Source organism: Panthera pardus, unplaced genomic scaffold (genome assembly GCF_024362965.1).
Source record: "Panthera pardus isolate Hobbes unplaced genomic scaffold, ASM2436296v1 HiC_scaffold_1, whole genome shotgun sequence".
NCBI classification, from domain to species: Eukaryota; Metazoa; Chordata; class Mammalia; order Carnivora; family Felidae; genus Panthera; species Panthera pardus.
This window is the reverse complement of record NW_026526654.1, coordinates 42,732,957-42,748,054: the sequence shown is the minus strand read 5'-3', so window position 1 is coordinate 42,748,054 and position 15,098 is coordinate 42,732,957. Positions and strand designations below refer to the sequence as shown.

The following is a 15,098-nucleotide window of genomic DNA, read 5'->3' as shown; positions in this document are numbered from 1 at the left end:
AGGAAACAACTATTACAAATAAAATACTAAAATCTTTTTGAAACATGAAAAATGATATAAACAGAAGGACATCCACGTTCTTGAATTGGGATGATACTCTGCACTAAAAGTATTAAAATGTTATGGAAACCAATTTGACAATAAATTTCATATATTGAAAAAAATAAAAATAAAAATAAAAGTATTCTTAATAAAAAATAAGTAAATAAATAAAATAAAAATAAATAAAATGTTAATTGTTCCCAGAGTATATATAACTTAATGCAATTCTAATTAGATTCACAACAGAGTTTTTGTGTATCTTTTGCCCAGGGAAGTTGGAACAATGGATGAAATATTCCTTAGATTTGCACTCTACTGTTTTAAAAGGAAAAAAATCTAGTATTATAGGATATATTAGAACATAAGACAATACAATTAGGGAATGTGTATTTACTTGTAAAAGGACACATTACTTTAAAAATGGTGCTGATACCAGTTATGTATCTGAAAGTAAATAAAAGTGGATCCCTCTCCTATAGCACATATAACTACAAATTCCAAGTTCATCAAAGATAAGATCAAAGTGGAAAGAAAAATACAATCTAAGTGTAGATTACACATCTGTTTTACCAATGGAGAAAACACTGAAAAAAACAAGTTAACCAGGGGCACCAGGGTGGCTCAGTCGGTTAAGCATCAGACTTCAGCTTAGGTCATGATCTCACAGTTCTTGGTTTCCAGTCCTGCATGGGGCTCTGTGCTGACAGCTCAAAGGCTAAAGCCTGCTTTGGATTCTGTGTCTCCCTCTCTCCCTGCCCCTCCCCAGCTCATGCTCTGTCTCTCCCTCTTCCTCTCTCTCTTTCTCAAAAAAAAAAAAAAGTTAACCAGACAGAATGATTACATAAAATTTAAAAATGTTACACATCAAAAGATACTTCTTAAACAGAAAAGATCAGTTTGTTTTGTTTTGAAGTAGACTCTACACCCAGAGTGAAGCACAATGTAGGGTTTGAACTCAGGAACCTGAGATCAAGACATGAATTGAGAGCAAGAACAGAACATTTAACCGACTGAGCCACCCAAGTGCCCCAAAAGATCAGTTTTTGAAAAAAAATATTTGCAATGCAGGTACCAGACCAATGGTTAATAGCTATAATATATAAACTCCCACAGGACAACAACCAAGTAGAAAAATGAGCAAAAAGTATGAAAGGGCCATTCTTAGAAAACAATTCCAATGTAGCTACAAATAGGAAGAGATCTTCAAGGTCACCAACAGTCAGGAAATACTAATTTAAAGTAACAATGAGATACTACTACAAAACTATCAAACTGGAAAAGTCCATTGCTGATGGACTTTCAAGGAAAGGGTTTTGCCCACATTACTGGTAAAAACATGAACTGTTACAGCCTTTTTCTTCAAAGCAATGTGGCAACATTTTGAAGCAGAACATAACTGCATCCTGGGAATCTATCGCATTGGTCTGTCAGAGTATAGCTATAAAGATATGTATTACAATATTGCTTTTAGTGGAAAAAGGTAGAAACAAAGTATTGCCCATCAGTAAATTAATGGTTAACTAGACTATGAAATAACCATACTTTAGAGTATCATGCAACAGTTGTTTTTGTTTTGTAAATGGAGTAGAGCTATAGCGGTTGAGTGGGAGTATTTCCCTTTGAAAGTAGATAATAGTCTCCAAAATATAATCCCATTTTTATAATCAGTGATCAAAAAACCTTGTGTGAATATGTTTATAACACTGAGAATATGGAGAACAGTAAAAAAGACACATAGTCCCGATAACATGGGTTATGGGGGAATGGAATGTTACCGCTAGCTACAAGGGGAGCTAAGTAAAAAGGAAGGAAGATAAGAAGGAAAAGAAAGGAAGAAAGAAAAAAATGAAGTTTTCAAACACATGCTTTTATTAGAGAGAGAATATATTTGTAAACACTGCTCAATGAGTGAGTTTCTGCAAAACAAAGCTTATCCCTGGGAACACAGATCTTAAGCTGTTGTCCTTTGAAAACCTGAGTCATAAAAGTAATAATAAATTAATTTAAATAAATACCTAACGTTGGGTTGGTTACAAGCATTAAATGAGATAATGGCGTTTAAGTGTATCATACACATTTTAAGTACAATAAATGCAAAATATTTTTTTCAAAAGAAAAAAAACTAAGACAATCACATGCTTAAATGGAAACAGATTTTCTGATAAGATAAAAGTACTTAAAAGAAACTAAAACATAAATCTAAAAATATCTAGGTACTATTTTTAGGCACACTAAGGATCTAAATGAAAATAAAATAAACCGAAATATACTAGAGCAAGGCCCTCTCTTTGGGTTTAGTTGTGCCGGTTCCTCCTGATCTGTTTATACCTGAGACAAAGCCCAGGTTTTATTTACTGTTGTATTCTCAGCACCTAGCACAAGCACTGGTACATGGTAAGTGATGAACCACCTCCCTAATTTTCTTCAGAATATTCATGCCTCTATTTGCACAGTGTCTTCTAGAATTAAGTTGATCTTTCTGAGCATTATGGGTTTTTTGTTATGCCCCTTCAAAGTACATTTTGGAAGGAAAAAGAATTCATCCAATAATATTCACTGAATCTCACATGAGCTAGACACTAGACATTGGCACCTCCTTTGAGCAACGGAGACTATCTTAAACTAAATGAAACTTAGGAAGACAGCAATCAGATGAAATGGAAAAAATTATTTTACTGGTGTTGGAAATCAAGGTTCTAGTTTCAACTTGGCCACCTTCTAGATACTCTACCTTCAGATGACCTTAATATCCTCATGAATAAAATGATAACATGTGTCCAATCTACCTTATAAGATTATCAAAAAACAACTCTGTAAACCACCAAGCACTAACCAAAAAGCACTAACCATATATATATATAATATAATATAATAATATATGTAATATAATATATATATATATTTTTGCTATCCCATACTTCTCAAGTATTCTAAAGTGTCTTATTTACCAAGCTATTTATAAATAAAAACAACTGCCTCAGCTTAGAGCCTTGGTATAATCCCAATATATTCAATAGAGAGCTCAGCGTACAATAAGAATTCCATCAATGCTCTTTATAGACTCATTAAGAGTGAATTTCCTTCTGGTTATGTATTATCTCAAAATGAAATATTTTGTGTTTCTTTAAGTGTTCTGTATTTATACCTAACGCAGAAAGCTAATGCACATTCCAGAGGATGTCACTTTAAATAACCAACCACTTTAATGTAAAGTTTCTTTCTAAATATGCCTTCAAGCAACACCTCTGATAAATTACAATGGACTCCGACCTTCTTGATCGGAAAACTGATCAGTTTCCAAGTTTTTCCTTCCATTATTCTTATGTTAAAAACAAACAAACAAACAAAACCTCTTATTCCTATATTCAAAGTTTTTGGTCATTGCTTAAATTTAGCAATATGAAAAAAATTTGACTACACAGCCTCACATAAAGTATATTTTTTTCATTATTTTAACTTATTTTTTTAAGTTTATTTCTTTATTTTGAGAGAAAGAGAACAAGCAGGGGAGAAGCAGAGAGAGAGAGAGAGAGAGAGAGAGAGAGAGAAAACCCCCAAGTGGCCTCTGCCTATGAGCACAGAGTCAGACATGGGGCCTGAACTCATGAACCCTGAGATCATGACCTGTGTCAAAATCAAGAGTCTGACACTTAAACAACTGAGCCACCCAGATGCCCCCATATAAAGTGTATTTTTAAAATTTTATTAACCGATCAACATTATTATTTTGTTTTGCCCAAATAAACCTTCTCTAAACTCATTATAACACTGCACGTCCTACTAGCCAAGTACATCCCAGGATCTAATTTTGGGAATCACAATATTCTCGTGTTATTGCAAATGATAAAAGTTTGCCAAAACACCATAAAGCCATCAGCTCTAAAAGATAACAGAAAAGGATGTGTGAAACCACCACAGTGGCCAAAATAATGTTTTTAATTTGCTTTCTTATTCTTGCAGATTTGCTTTTTCTTTTCCATAAAAAGTAAACATTTTGCATGAAGAATTATTGCCATATCCACTAAAAACCTAAAACCTTTCATTCCCAGATACAAGGAATTTTTTCCCATGAATTTTAAGCAACTTGGTCCATGTATCACAACTTACTTTGTATTGTAAGTTTCCACATAAGTCTCACCTTCCCTCTTTGATTTTCAGCTAATCAATGATAATGCCCTATCCATTTCCATACATGATTCCGGATTACATGATAGGAGCTAAATAAGTGTAGGTCAAATGGGTAAGGCATTTTTTATAGAGATAATGTTTTTTTTGTTACTCGTATGATGCCTCTGACTGTAACAGCTTTATCAAATGACAGAATGCATACTGGCCAGAAGTTACTGGTCTATTGCTGCCACTTTGATATACCCTATAGCAGTTGCCTTCTAAAGCAATTTTTTGGATTAGGTCTCACAATTTGTTTTAGCACATGTATCAACCATCACAAAATTGGCTTCTGTATTGAGGTAAATATGCTAGTAAGTGCAGTAGGTCAGTATCTACAAACAAATAACAGCCTGTAAATACAGTATCTAATACTCCCATTTTTTGCTCTACTCTACAAGAAGATTAAATCTGGACTATCATACTTACTGCTGAAGGGAGTTAAGAGTAATACAGGGAATAGGGCATAACACAACGGCTTTCCAGTGTTCAAATCTTTACTTTAGAGATACCTGGGTGGCTCAAACATTTGACTCTTGATTTTGGCTCAGGTCATGATCTCATGATCTCAGGGTGGTGAGATAGAGACCCGTGTTAAGCTCCACGCTGGGCATGGAGCCTGCTTGAGATTCTCATTCTCTCTCTCTCTCTCTCTCTCTCTCTCTCTCTGCCACCCTCCCCCACCTGCTCTCCCTCTCAAAATAAATAAACATCAAAAAAAAAAAATCTACTCTAAAGCTAACTGGCTATTGATCATGGTTATTGGCATTAATTGGGTTAAAATCAGCCCCTACATCTATAAAATAGAAACCGTAATATCATACATATGTACTCAACAAATACTTAATGAATAAAAAGAGGAATCCCATATTTTAATATGTGATGCACTTCTGAAAACTTAAAAAAATTGTATATGTCAAGGGACCAGACTCATGTTTTAAAGGAGACCCACTCTTGGGGCACCTGGGTGGCTCAGTCGGTTAAGCGTCCAACTTTGGCTGAAGTCATGATCTCACAGTTTGTGAGTTCAAGCCCCGCGTCGGGCTCTGTGCTGACAGCTTGGAGCCTGGAGCCTTCTTCAGATTATTTGTCTCCCTCTCTCTCTGCTCCTCCCCTGCTCGCACTTTGTCTCTCTCTCCCTCAAAATAAATAAACATTAAAAAAATTTTTTAAATAATAATAATAAAATTAAAAAAAGGAGACCCACTCTCAGAGTCAAAAGAGGGAAAGGGAGAGAGAGAGAGAGAGAGGGAGAGGGGCAGAGGGGCAGAGGGGGAAAAAGAAAGAACCCAAAGCAGACTCTGCACCAGTAGCACAGAGCCCCATGCGGGGCTCGAACTCATGAACCGTGAGATCATGACCTGAGGCGAAACCAAGAGTCAGATGCTTATAAGAATAAGAATAAGCCACCCAGGTGCCCCAAATTTTCAAATTATTTTTTAAAATACTGTCAAAAATAGCAGTCATTGGGGGAGGGGAACTCTTACTGGGCAGTGAGCACCATTACACAACTGCTATAAAGCAATGCATCCTTAAGTCAAAATCCAGTGTATAGAAGGTACTTTAGGGGTTTCCACATATAGTATTCAAAGTGTAAATTATTTGAAAGTCAACCATACATACCTGTGTAGTAAAGAGTACATATCAAATAAACTAACATGTGAAAAACACAGTACCTAACTTCTGAACAATAAAGAGTAGTTATTTTATTTTGCTGCTACTACTCATTCTGAATGGCTGCTTTTAAGAGCACTACCTTGTGATCCAGCAATCACACTACTTGTATTTACCCAAAGAATACAAGAATACTAATAGCAGCATTATTTACAAAAGCCAAGATATGGAAGCAGCCCAAGTGTCCATCGACTGATGAATGGATAAAGAAGTGGTGTGTGTGTGTGTGTGTGTGTGTGTGTGTGTGTGTGTGTGTAATGGAATATTACTCAGCCATAAAAAAGAATGAAATCTTGCCATTTGCCACAACACGGATACAGCTAAAGAGTAAAACAATAAGCGAAATACGTCAGTCAGAGAAAGACAAATACCGTATGATCTCACTCATATGCAGAATTTAAGAAACAAAACACATAAGCAATGGGGGGAAAATGAGAGAAAGCGAGACAAGTCAAGAAACAAACTTTTAATTGTAGAGAACAAATTGATAGTTACCAGAGGGGAGGGTGGAGGGGGGATGGTTTAAGTAGGTGACAGGGATTAAGGAGGGCACTTGTCCTGATGAGCACTGGGTGATGTATGGAAGTGTTGAATCACTATATCATACACTTGAAACTAATGCAACACTGTATGTTAAGTAACTGGAATTAAAAATTATAATACAAAAAAAAAGAGACAGAGAAAGAGAGAGAGGCACCAATATCCTAGAGCAGACTAATATTTATTGAGCACTAAATATGTACAAGGTTCTATACACCTGACACTTTATGGACATTACCACAATTTTAGTGTTCAAAACTATTCTGCAATGTTGACATTATTTGTTCTTGTTTTTGTTTTTACTTATACGTAAACGGAGACTTGGAGAATTAACTTGTCCAGTCAGACAGCCAAACCCGAGTAGCCTGAGGTTTCAAATCCAGCACCCTTTGACTCCACTACAAAGCTTTATTTCGCGAAGAGAAAAAGAAGAAAAAAAAAAAAAAAAAAGGCAGGAAAAGGTAGTGAATTGTGGAATGGCTAATAGAGTTGAATATGCTTAGCTAGAGAGAGATCAAAAGACTTAGGAAGGAAAAATCCATGATACTGGCACTGGGCTACTGGAGGGTTAGTCACAGAGATTGCACTCCTTAATTTGTTCCTTGTACAAGTATTTTAGCACTGTGCGATCTGTCACTATGGTAGGCACCGGGTGAGAAGCCAGTACAGTAATTATGAAGAAGAATCATTTCCTGCTCTCAAGGGGCTTACTATTGGGAGGGGACCAGCAAATCAACAAGCAGTTGCACCAGAAAAACAGCATGTACTATAGGGCCATAGAACACAGCCTGGAACCCTGAATATTCTTATTCAGAATTCTTATTCTTATTCAATATTCTTATTCAAGTACTTTGCAAAGTAAGGGATGGCAAGAATCCCAGAGGAAGTGATGTTTTTACAGTGATAGTTGTAACAGGAACAGGAGTTAGGCAAGGTGTATGTGTGACACAGAAAGAGTCTAAAATGAATTCTATTGATGAGCTAGTGTGAGTCAATTTCTTTGCTCTTCCAAGAATAGTGTTTACACAGAGTGTGAAAAAATATTTTTTTTTGTTTCTTAACTGAAGAAAATGTGGCTGGGGAGAAATTATGTAAATTAATATTGTTAATTTTCTCAAATGTATGTGTGTAAAGAAATGTACACAGCAGAAAAAATGTGTGCATAAATAAAATATGTTCAATAAATTTTCAAATATCCATGTAATATCTCCATCATTTACCTCTCTTGGCTGTGCATTTATTGTGTTACAACAATGTTTGAGTCTAACCAAGACGCTTTATTTCTGGCTTAAGCCATAAATCAGACATAGCTTAATCAACAGAATCTTCGCTTAATTAGGGATTTGCAGTTCAATAAGACTGTTCTAAATTATAGAATAACAGCACAAAATTAATGATTCTATAAAAAAATAAGGGTATTTTTAATGACTAATGGACTCACTGAAGGAGGTTTACAATCTCTAAGAAATCACTCTTGATCTTCACTTTCTGTTTTCTGTAAAATCATTATGGGAACTGTATTTTCATGTACATTCTTTTGAAAAGCTCAGATACTTCACCTGCATTATACAAATGTTAATGGTAAAGTTTCATACCAGCTACAGAGAAACTTTTTAAGAATGACTTTCTCAAGGTCACAGAGCAAATCTCTGGTGAGACAGGAATGGAATTCATGACCTTTGACTGCCAGAAGTTTTCTACCCACACTCGGAAATTCCTTCTCCATAAGTGTAATTTATATGCTCACTTAGAGAGGCTGGAAAGTTCATCCCTTGTAGGGATGTGGGGGATGGAGAGGGAGTGGTTTTCCTGTCAAATCAGTTGCCACACGAGTACTTTCTAGTTTTACAAAGTGATTCGTACCCACACTATCTTCTTTTACCCTCACCACAACCCTGTAAAATGTCTATTATTTTTCCCATTTTACAGACTCAGGTTAAGAAATTTAACCAAGGTCGTCCAGTTTTAGTAACCAAGAGACCCGGCTTCAGATTGTGATATCTCTGCCACCTCAATCAGTCCAGATTCCAGGATATATAATCTTAGCAGATACCGGATTGTGAAATGAATAAATATTTTCTTTACAGTTAGCTGTTTCATTTTTTCACAATCATTTATCTCGGTTCTCATTTAGTTATGTTGGTTTGTTTTCTTTGGGGCAAGGCTGTTTTCACGTTCTAAGTTTGCTTCCTAAACTCAAAACCAAGTGAGAACATTATTACTAAACATAGGATTTGGAAAAAACAAACTGTGTGTTTTCCTTCTTTTGTATACAAGTGGGAGGAGGGGGACTTTTTACCGTAATTCTTGCTCGTAATATATGTAGCGTCAGGGGTGCCGGGGGATATATACCAACATACAGAATATAAAAACTCACGTTCATAAATACTATATACATGCATATATATACATAAAATATATGTAAAATAGCAAACACACATACATGTGATATACACATATACATTACGCCCAGAATAATTCTAAAAACCCACAGGTGTTGTGACTGTAGCACTGGGAACACAACTCCTGGCTGTCTAGGCCAGTAAACTGTAATAGCTGGGCTTCTATTACCTCTGATGGGACGGAGAAAACTATCCCAAAGCTCTCCAATGGTTTCTCTCACCTTCCATGCAGCAGTACAGCAGCAAAGGCTTCCTGCTACCCCATCTGTACCTAAAAAGCAATACTCTTCAGACCAGTCCAATTATGCTAATAATCAAAAAAATATACCACGAAACAGCAACAGAAGTATATGACTTTCACTGGAGAAAAAGACAGGAAGAAAGACCACGCCAAGAGCAGAATTCTCTGGGTGAATATCCTGTAGCCTACTGCCAGACCCAAACAAATTTTTATGGAGCAACAGGACTACTCAAGTAGCCACTTTTATGACAATAAACACCCAAAACCGAAAAATCCTTTTGTAACATAATTACTGAGAATATATAGAGAAAGTAACCATTTAATCCACAGCATGTGTTCTCAGCCACAAGAACTCAAAAGCTGACATCAGATGGGGTGTGGCTGGTCCAGGCCCTGAAAATGAATTCTGGCCTGTTGAAGTCAGACATTTCCCTGAACGGGTTTGGGATCTGGAAATACAGCAGATCTCACAGAGCCCAGGGCTGTTGACCTCCTGGGCATAGGGCAAGGCCCATCTGTTTACTTGCGTTTTGATTTTGGGAGCTGTGGTTGTGGTGGATGAGTTAAGGCTGTGGTTTATAGGGTGTCGCCAGTGATTTAATTTTAATATTTTTACCCTTACATCTTGTACATACTAAAGACTGAAAGCTGTGCGTAATTTGTCAGCTGAAAAATAAACATAAAAGAAAATAAGTGAACAGGGGGCAAAAATACAGATATTACCACCCTACTATCATACAGCATTTTCAAAACATAAATGATAAAGGCAAGCAACCGCAACCTATTTTAGAAATTATTTATAAAAATGAAAGCTGTTTTCTACAAGGAAAAAGATAACCATGGGTGTTAAATAAAACTGTTAAATAAAGCAGTTTTGAGATTTTTAGTTCTTGCTCATTAATCAGCGTGAAAGCACAAGCGGGAAGACTTCCTTATCCAAAACAAATAACTTTTCAAGTTAAGTCTGCACCTCTAGTTTTGTAGAATACAACTAGTTTGTATCAATACACAAATCATCTACAGTTACATTTATGAAGTAAACCCTCTAAGAAGACTGTTTCTCTCACAATCTAAAGAAAACCATTTGACACCCCCAATTTAATTGATTATCTTAATGAAATTCACACATAAATATGAAATTCCACACTTTCCATTTTGTACAATGGCGAAAACACCGAGGACCTTCATATGTGCAACTGCTTAACAATATCACCTCACTGGTAAGATGATTCAGTACTCTAGATTAACCAACACTGGCTTGAGTTCAAAATGCCCTCAGTGTAGGCCTAGAGGCCTAAGCACTTACGTCCTCTTTGCAGAGGAAAAAGAAAAAAACAAAACACACAAAAAAAAACACACCTATGGTTAAGACCAAATTATTTCATTCACTTGATAACAGCCTGCTTCATGATAGAACATTTAAAACTCACTCAGTCTGTTCAAGTGCTTGTTTACCTTTCACAGGAGGCAGGGAAGTAATCCCCGAGGAACATATATATTTTTAAATGACCAGAACACTACTGCTATTCTATGCCTGATGCACCCTCTTCGGAATGAATGAACATCACGCATCCTGATTTGTTTTTCCCTTGGCCTGGGGAGAGTGAGCACACTGGTGTTTGCAGTCCCTTCCCTTTCTGTACACACAGAGGCTGCAGCTGTAGTAAACAACCACCAGCCAAAAGTTGCTAAGGTCAAGGTCTCAAATGCTACACCAGGACCAGTTTTCTCCCAAATGACATTCAGTTACTGAAAAAGAACTTTCTGGAGAAAAAAAATATATGTTAAGGGCCCACTGGCACAACAATTTTCATTCAATAAATAGTAATACAAAGCATTCCAAAATAAAGTTTAGCTGACCGAAGCTTCTTTTAAATATGCATCGTTAAGTAATAGATAAATAACTGAAGCAACTCAAAAATAAACAGAAATTCCTCAAGAATGTTCTGTGTATCTGACACAACTATATTAGTTACATGGTTTTGGTTCATAAATTTGAAACTTCCAAATTTCACCAGCTTCGGTATACTTCATAATAGTTATGAATTACAAGACAAGAATAATAAACTTCTCTCCTAAATGCATTACAAATTTCTGCCAATACTTCTATGCTCTAATTGCTCCCTCCCCAACTCAAAGAAGCTTACCATACTCAAGCTAGTCTTCAATCGATTGACCAGGCTGCAGCGATAAAGATACAACTTATGCAACTGAAATGTTTGCCCTTCACCATCCCATGTCTAAGCTTCCACAGTTAAACATCTTCTAGCCTAAAAGTATACCCCTTTATCGCAACCAATTTCTGCGTGGTTTTAAAGAATGTAAACAAAATGCGAATGAGGTCTACAAACAGCACAACCAGGCTTTTGGGGGGGGGGGGGGGCGGGGGGGAGTCACTGTTTTTATTAAATGCCAATTCCAAAGAGCATTTGTTTCATGATGGAATACACCCACTCTTCCAGAGTGACCACTCCTATTCCCATCACAAGAGGCTCCCTTTTAAAAGACACCAAATTTATTTCAAAGCATTTACTTATCTAAACAACTCTCTCCTCCAGTAAGAAAAGGGCCTGGAGGCGTCTAGGTGGATTTGCACAATGACGTTATTTGATTGACAGATGTCTACTGAGGCCACTGGATGCACAGGCACCAAATGTAAATAGACCTGCTCACCTCCCTGGTGTGACCGGGAAACAGAGAATATTAAAGCTGATTTACAATAAAATATCCCAGTGCTCGGCCGAGAATTCTATTAGCCAGTGGGATTGCTTAAAACAATCCATACAGAACGATACTTAAACCATCTGTACTGTTAAATTAGAGAGCTGACGATATTAACCATACAAACTGTTTATCCAGATTACACATTCCGTTGTACTAACACTCTTTAACTCAACACAGTCAGTTTTTATCAGCTGAATTAAGGGTATTACTATTAAAGTATGCAAAACTCGAAGCGCAGGGTGAAGGGGGGCTGGGAAGCCGCAGGGCATATAACAAAGGAATTGGTACTTTTTCCAAGCGTTTGCCTCAAATGCACTTCGAAACAGAACTGTTGAGTGCACCCCACCCTTTTCCCCAAAGATAAAAGTTTTTCAAAGTTCTAATACGCAGCTCTCTACCCAACAAAAGCAGGATTGATTCTCCCCATAGGGGAGCATCTAACACGAACACCAACTAATGTCGCGGAGGTCAAGTCCGAGACCTGGGAGCGAGCTTCTGAGGCTAGAAAGGGCTCCCAGGCCAGCTCCGCGGGCTGCCCGGCTCGGGTGGACGTGCAAAGTTGCCCCTTGTCAACTCCGGCCGGCTCCCCCGTAATTGAAAATAACAGCCACGGGCCAGCCCCTGGCTACTTCCGCGGACCAGGCACTGTAGCAAGTGACAGTTACACATCATTACGACCAGAGACAATAATGAATGTAGCACCAGGACCACTATTCATGCCAGCAGTGTCATCTCCGCCTTAACCCCTTCCCCTCCACTCTCTCCAGCGCACACCCACAGCCCACACAGCCCCGGTGCGGCAGCTATTCACCGAACTCGCTCTCTTCCTGGGGGCAAACTACTTCCACAACCCCCCACCCCCGCCTCCCCGATTCAGCCCGGGTGTTTTATGTCCCATCCTTGGCAACCGTCAGGCAAACATTGCAACCAACAATTCCACCAGGGGTAGAAAAACATTTGCTTAATTCACGGTACTTGATAAGTTCTTTAAAAAAAAAAAAAAAATTGGTGCGGGGGGGGGGTGGAGAGAGAAACCTCCTTCTTTCTTCTTCACATATCCGACCGACGCTACTTGCTTTGCAATAGCATCGCCCTCCCTCGGCCCCCTCCCGCTTCCCAACACTTTCCCCCTTTAAGAACACAGACCAACCAAAATGATTTAACTTGAGCAGATGACAGAAGGAAAATAAAACATGTTAAGAGAACACGGTCTGATTTGGGATGGCAAAAAAAAAAAAAAAAAAAAAAGGAGGGGGTTGTTTATTTTGATAAGAAACGGAATCGGCACAGACCTGAACAGAAGCTGCAGAGCAGGAGAAATTGTTTTCTTTCCCTCACACAGAGTCCCCCTCTCTCTCTCCCTTTCTCTCTCTCTCTCTCGCACACACACGCGCGCGCACACACTCACTCTCGCACACACACGGCGTCACCCGCGCACACTCACACGCACACTCGCACACGCACAGGCAGAGCCTCTCAGCTGCTCTCTGCAGTTCTCAGGAAATGAATGGGGGGCAACCCAGGGAACTGTTGTACTTGCAAATGACTTACCCGGATCACATGATGCGCTAAATGTAGGGTGGGCCGGTGGGTGGAGGCTGCCGAGACGCGAGCCCCGGTCTAGCGTGGGGAGCCTCGCCAGGCCCGCATCGAATTACCCCGGGGCCCAGCCGAGGGGGTTGCAAGACGCCGCTTCTCCTCCCTTGCAGCCCGCAGCTCAGGAAACCGGAGAGGCGTGGGGGGTGGGGTGGGGTGGGGTGAGGTGAGGTGGGGGGGGGTGAAAACACCAAACCCCCAAACAAAAGAGCTCCGGGTCCTCCTCCCCAGAAACAAAGCCCCGCCGCTGCGGGCGAGCCCCGGGGTGGGGCCGAGGGCGGGGGCGGCGGCGGGGAGGGGCTCGCTCAGCAGGCGCTAAGTCGCTTTATTGCCATAAAATGGGGCCCCCGAGCCGCTCCGCCCGAGGATTAGGAGGCGGGCTCTGAGTGTGATGGTTGAAATCCCCTGTGGGAAACTAACCCCTCCCCGCTCGCAGAGGTAGAAGGCAACACCCACTGCCCGGCCCTCGCCTCGCCGCCCGGGCCGCCGGGCTGGGGGGTGGGTCCGCGGAGCCTCCACCCCGCCCCACCCCGCCCCACCCCTGCCCCCGCCCCCCGGCCTCGGCCGCGCTTCCCTTTCACCTGCACCACCTTGCTGCGGCACCCAAAATAACCTACACATGGCCAACGGAGCTTTGGGAGCCGCCGGCCGAGGGGGGCCCGCGGGGCCTCGCGGCGGGAGGAACCCCCGGATTGCAACTCGCCAGGCGAGGACTCGCGCTGAGCCGCGAGAAAGTCCCCTCTTTTGTGTCTGAGCGCGCAAGGCAGCCTTCGGGAGAGAATTCGGAGGCAAATCGAGCGCGCAGCCCGCCCGGCCCCCCGCCCCCTCCCCGCTCCGGCCCGGGTGGGGGCGTGCAGGGAGGGGGCCGGGCGCCCGAGCCGTCCCCGCGGCTCGCCCGCCAGCTAACTTGGAAAGGTGTGGGCGGAGCCGGCTCGAGCGGCCGGCCGAGGCTGCGGGCACGGCGGCGCGGCGGCTCCCGGGGACCGCCCCCGGGCGCCGGGCATCGCCCGGGTCGGGCAACAATGGGGTCCAAAGCAGGGGCAGCCGGGCGGGCGGTGCCCTCGGAGCCGGGGTACGCGCGGGGGTGGGGCGGGCCGGGGGCTGGGCGAGGAAGGGAGAGGGATCATTGTTTGGGTTCGGGAGCAGCGCACGTTGTGGGCGAAGCGGGGGCGTCCTCCCTCCCAGTGCTTCACCTTGGGATGGATGGGGGCAGGGGAGACGCATGCCTCGCTCGGGAAACCCGGGAGAAAGGGTGCCTGCCCGCGCTAGTTATTCGGGAAAGCAGGCGAACTTGCAGGAGGGGTAGGAAGCTGGAGCTCCAGACCCCCGCCGAGGCCCCGAGGGCTCCTAGCCGCGGCGTAGGGGAGTCCAGCCCCCGGCCCTGCGCCCCAGGAGGGAGGCACGAGAAGCGGGCGACCGGGAGCGGAGCCCTAGCTGCTCTCCCCTGCGGCCCCTCCCTCCCCGCCCTCGCGCCTGGGGGAGCGGATCCGCGGGATTCTGGGGCGGGAGAGTGGAGGCAGCGGCGGGGCGGCCGTTCCCGCCGCGGCTCGGAGGGCGCGGGGTCAGCGCCGCGCCGGAGGGTCGGCGGGGGCAGGGAGGAGACGGGGCGGAAGCGGACGGGCGGGGTGCGAGGGTCGGCTGGCCGGGCGCTGCGGTCAGCGGTGGAGATGCGTGCGCCACTTTTCTTGCAAACCTAGGTGAGCGCGCTGGAG

At 42.1% G+C, this 15,098-nt stretch overlaps 1 protein-coding gene across 8 annotated transcripts in view; it reads right to left on the bottom strand.

The window, feature by feature from the left end:
- Positions 1 to 13,861, bottom strand: part of KLF12 (KLF transcription factor 12) — a 443,329-nt gene extending 429,468 nt beyond the window's left edge. For 4 of the 8 annotated variants that reach the window (XM_019444195.2, XM_019444193.2, XM_019444200.2 and 1 more), the window contains exon 1: positions 13,342 to 13,852. The gene's annotated coding sequence lies outside the window, so the exon portion shown is untranslated. Of the gene's footprint in view, positions 1 to 13,082; positions 13,310 to 13,341 lie in introns of those variants that run through there. The other 4 variants (XM_019444190.2, XM_019444197.2, XM_019444187.2 and 1 more) reach the window with 2 other exon arrangements.
- Between the last annotated feature and the right edge of the window lie 1,237 nt (positions 13,862 to 15,098).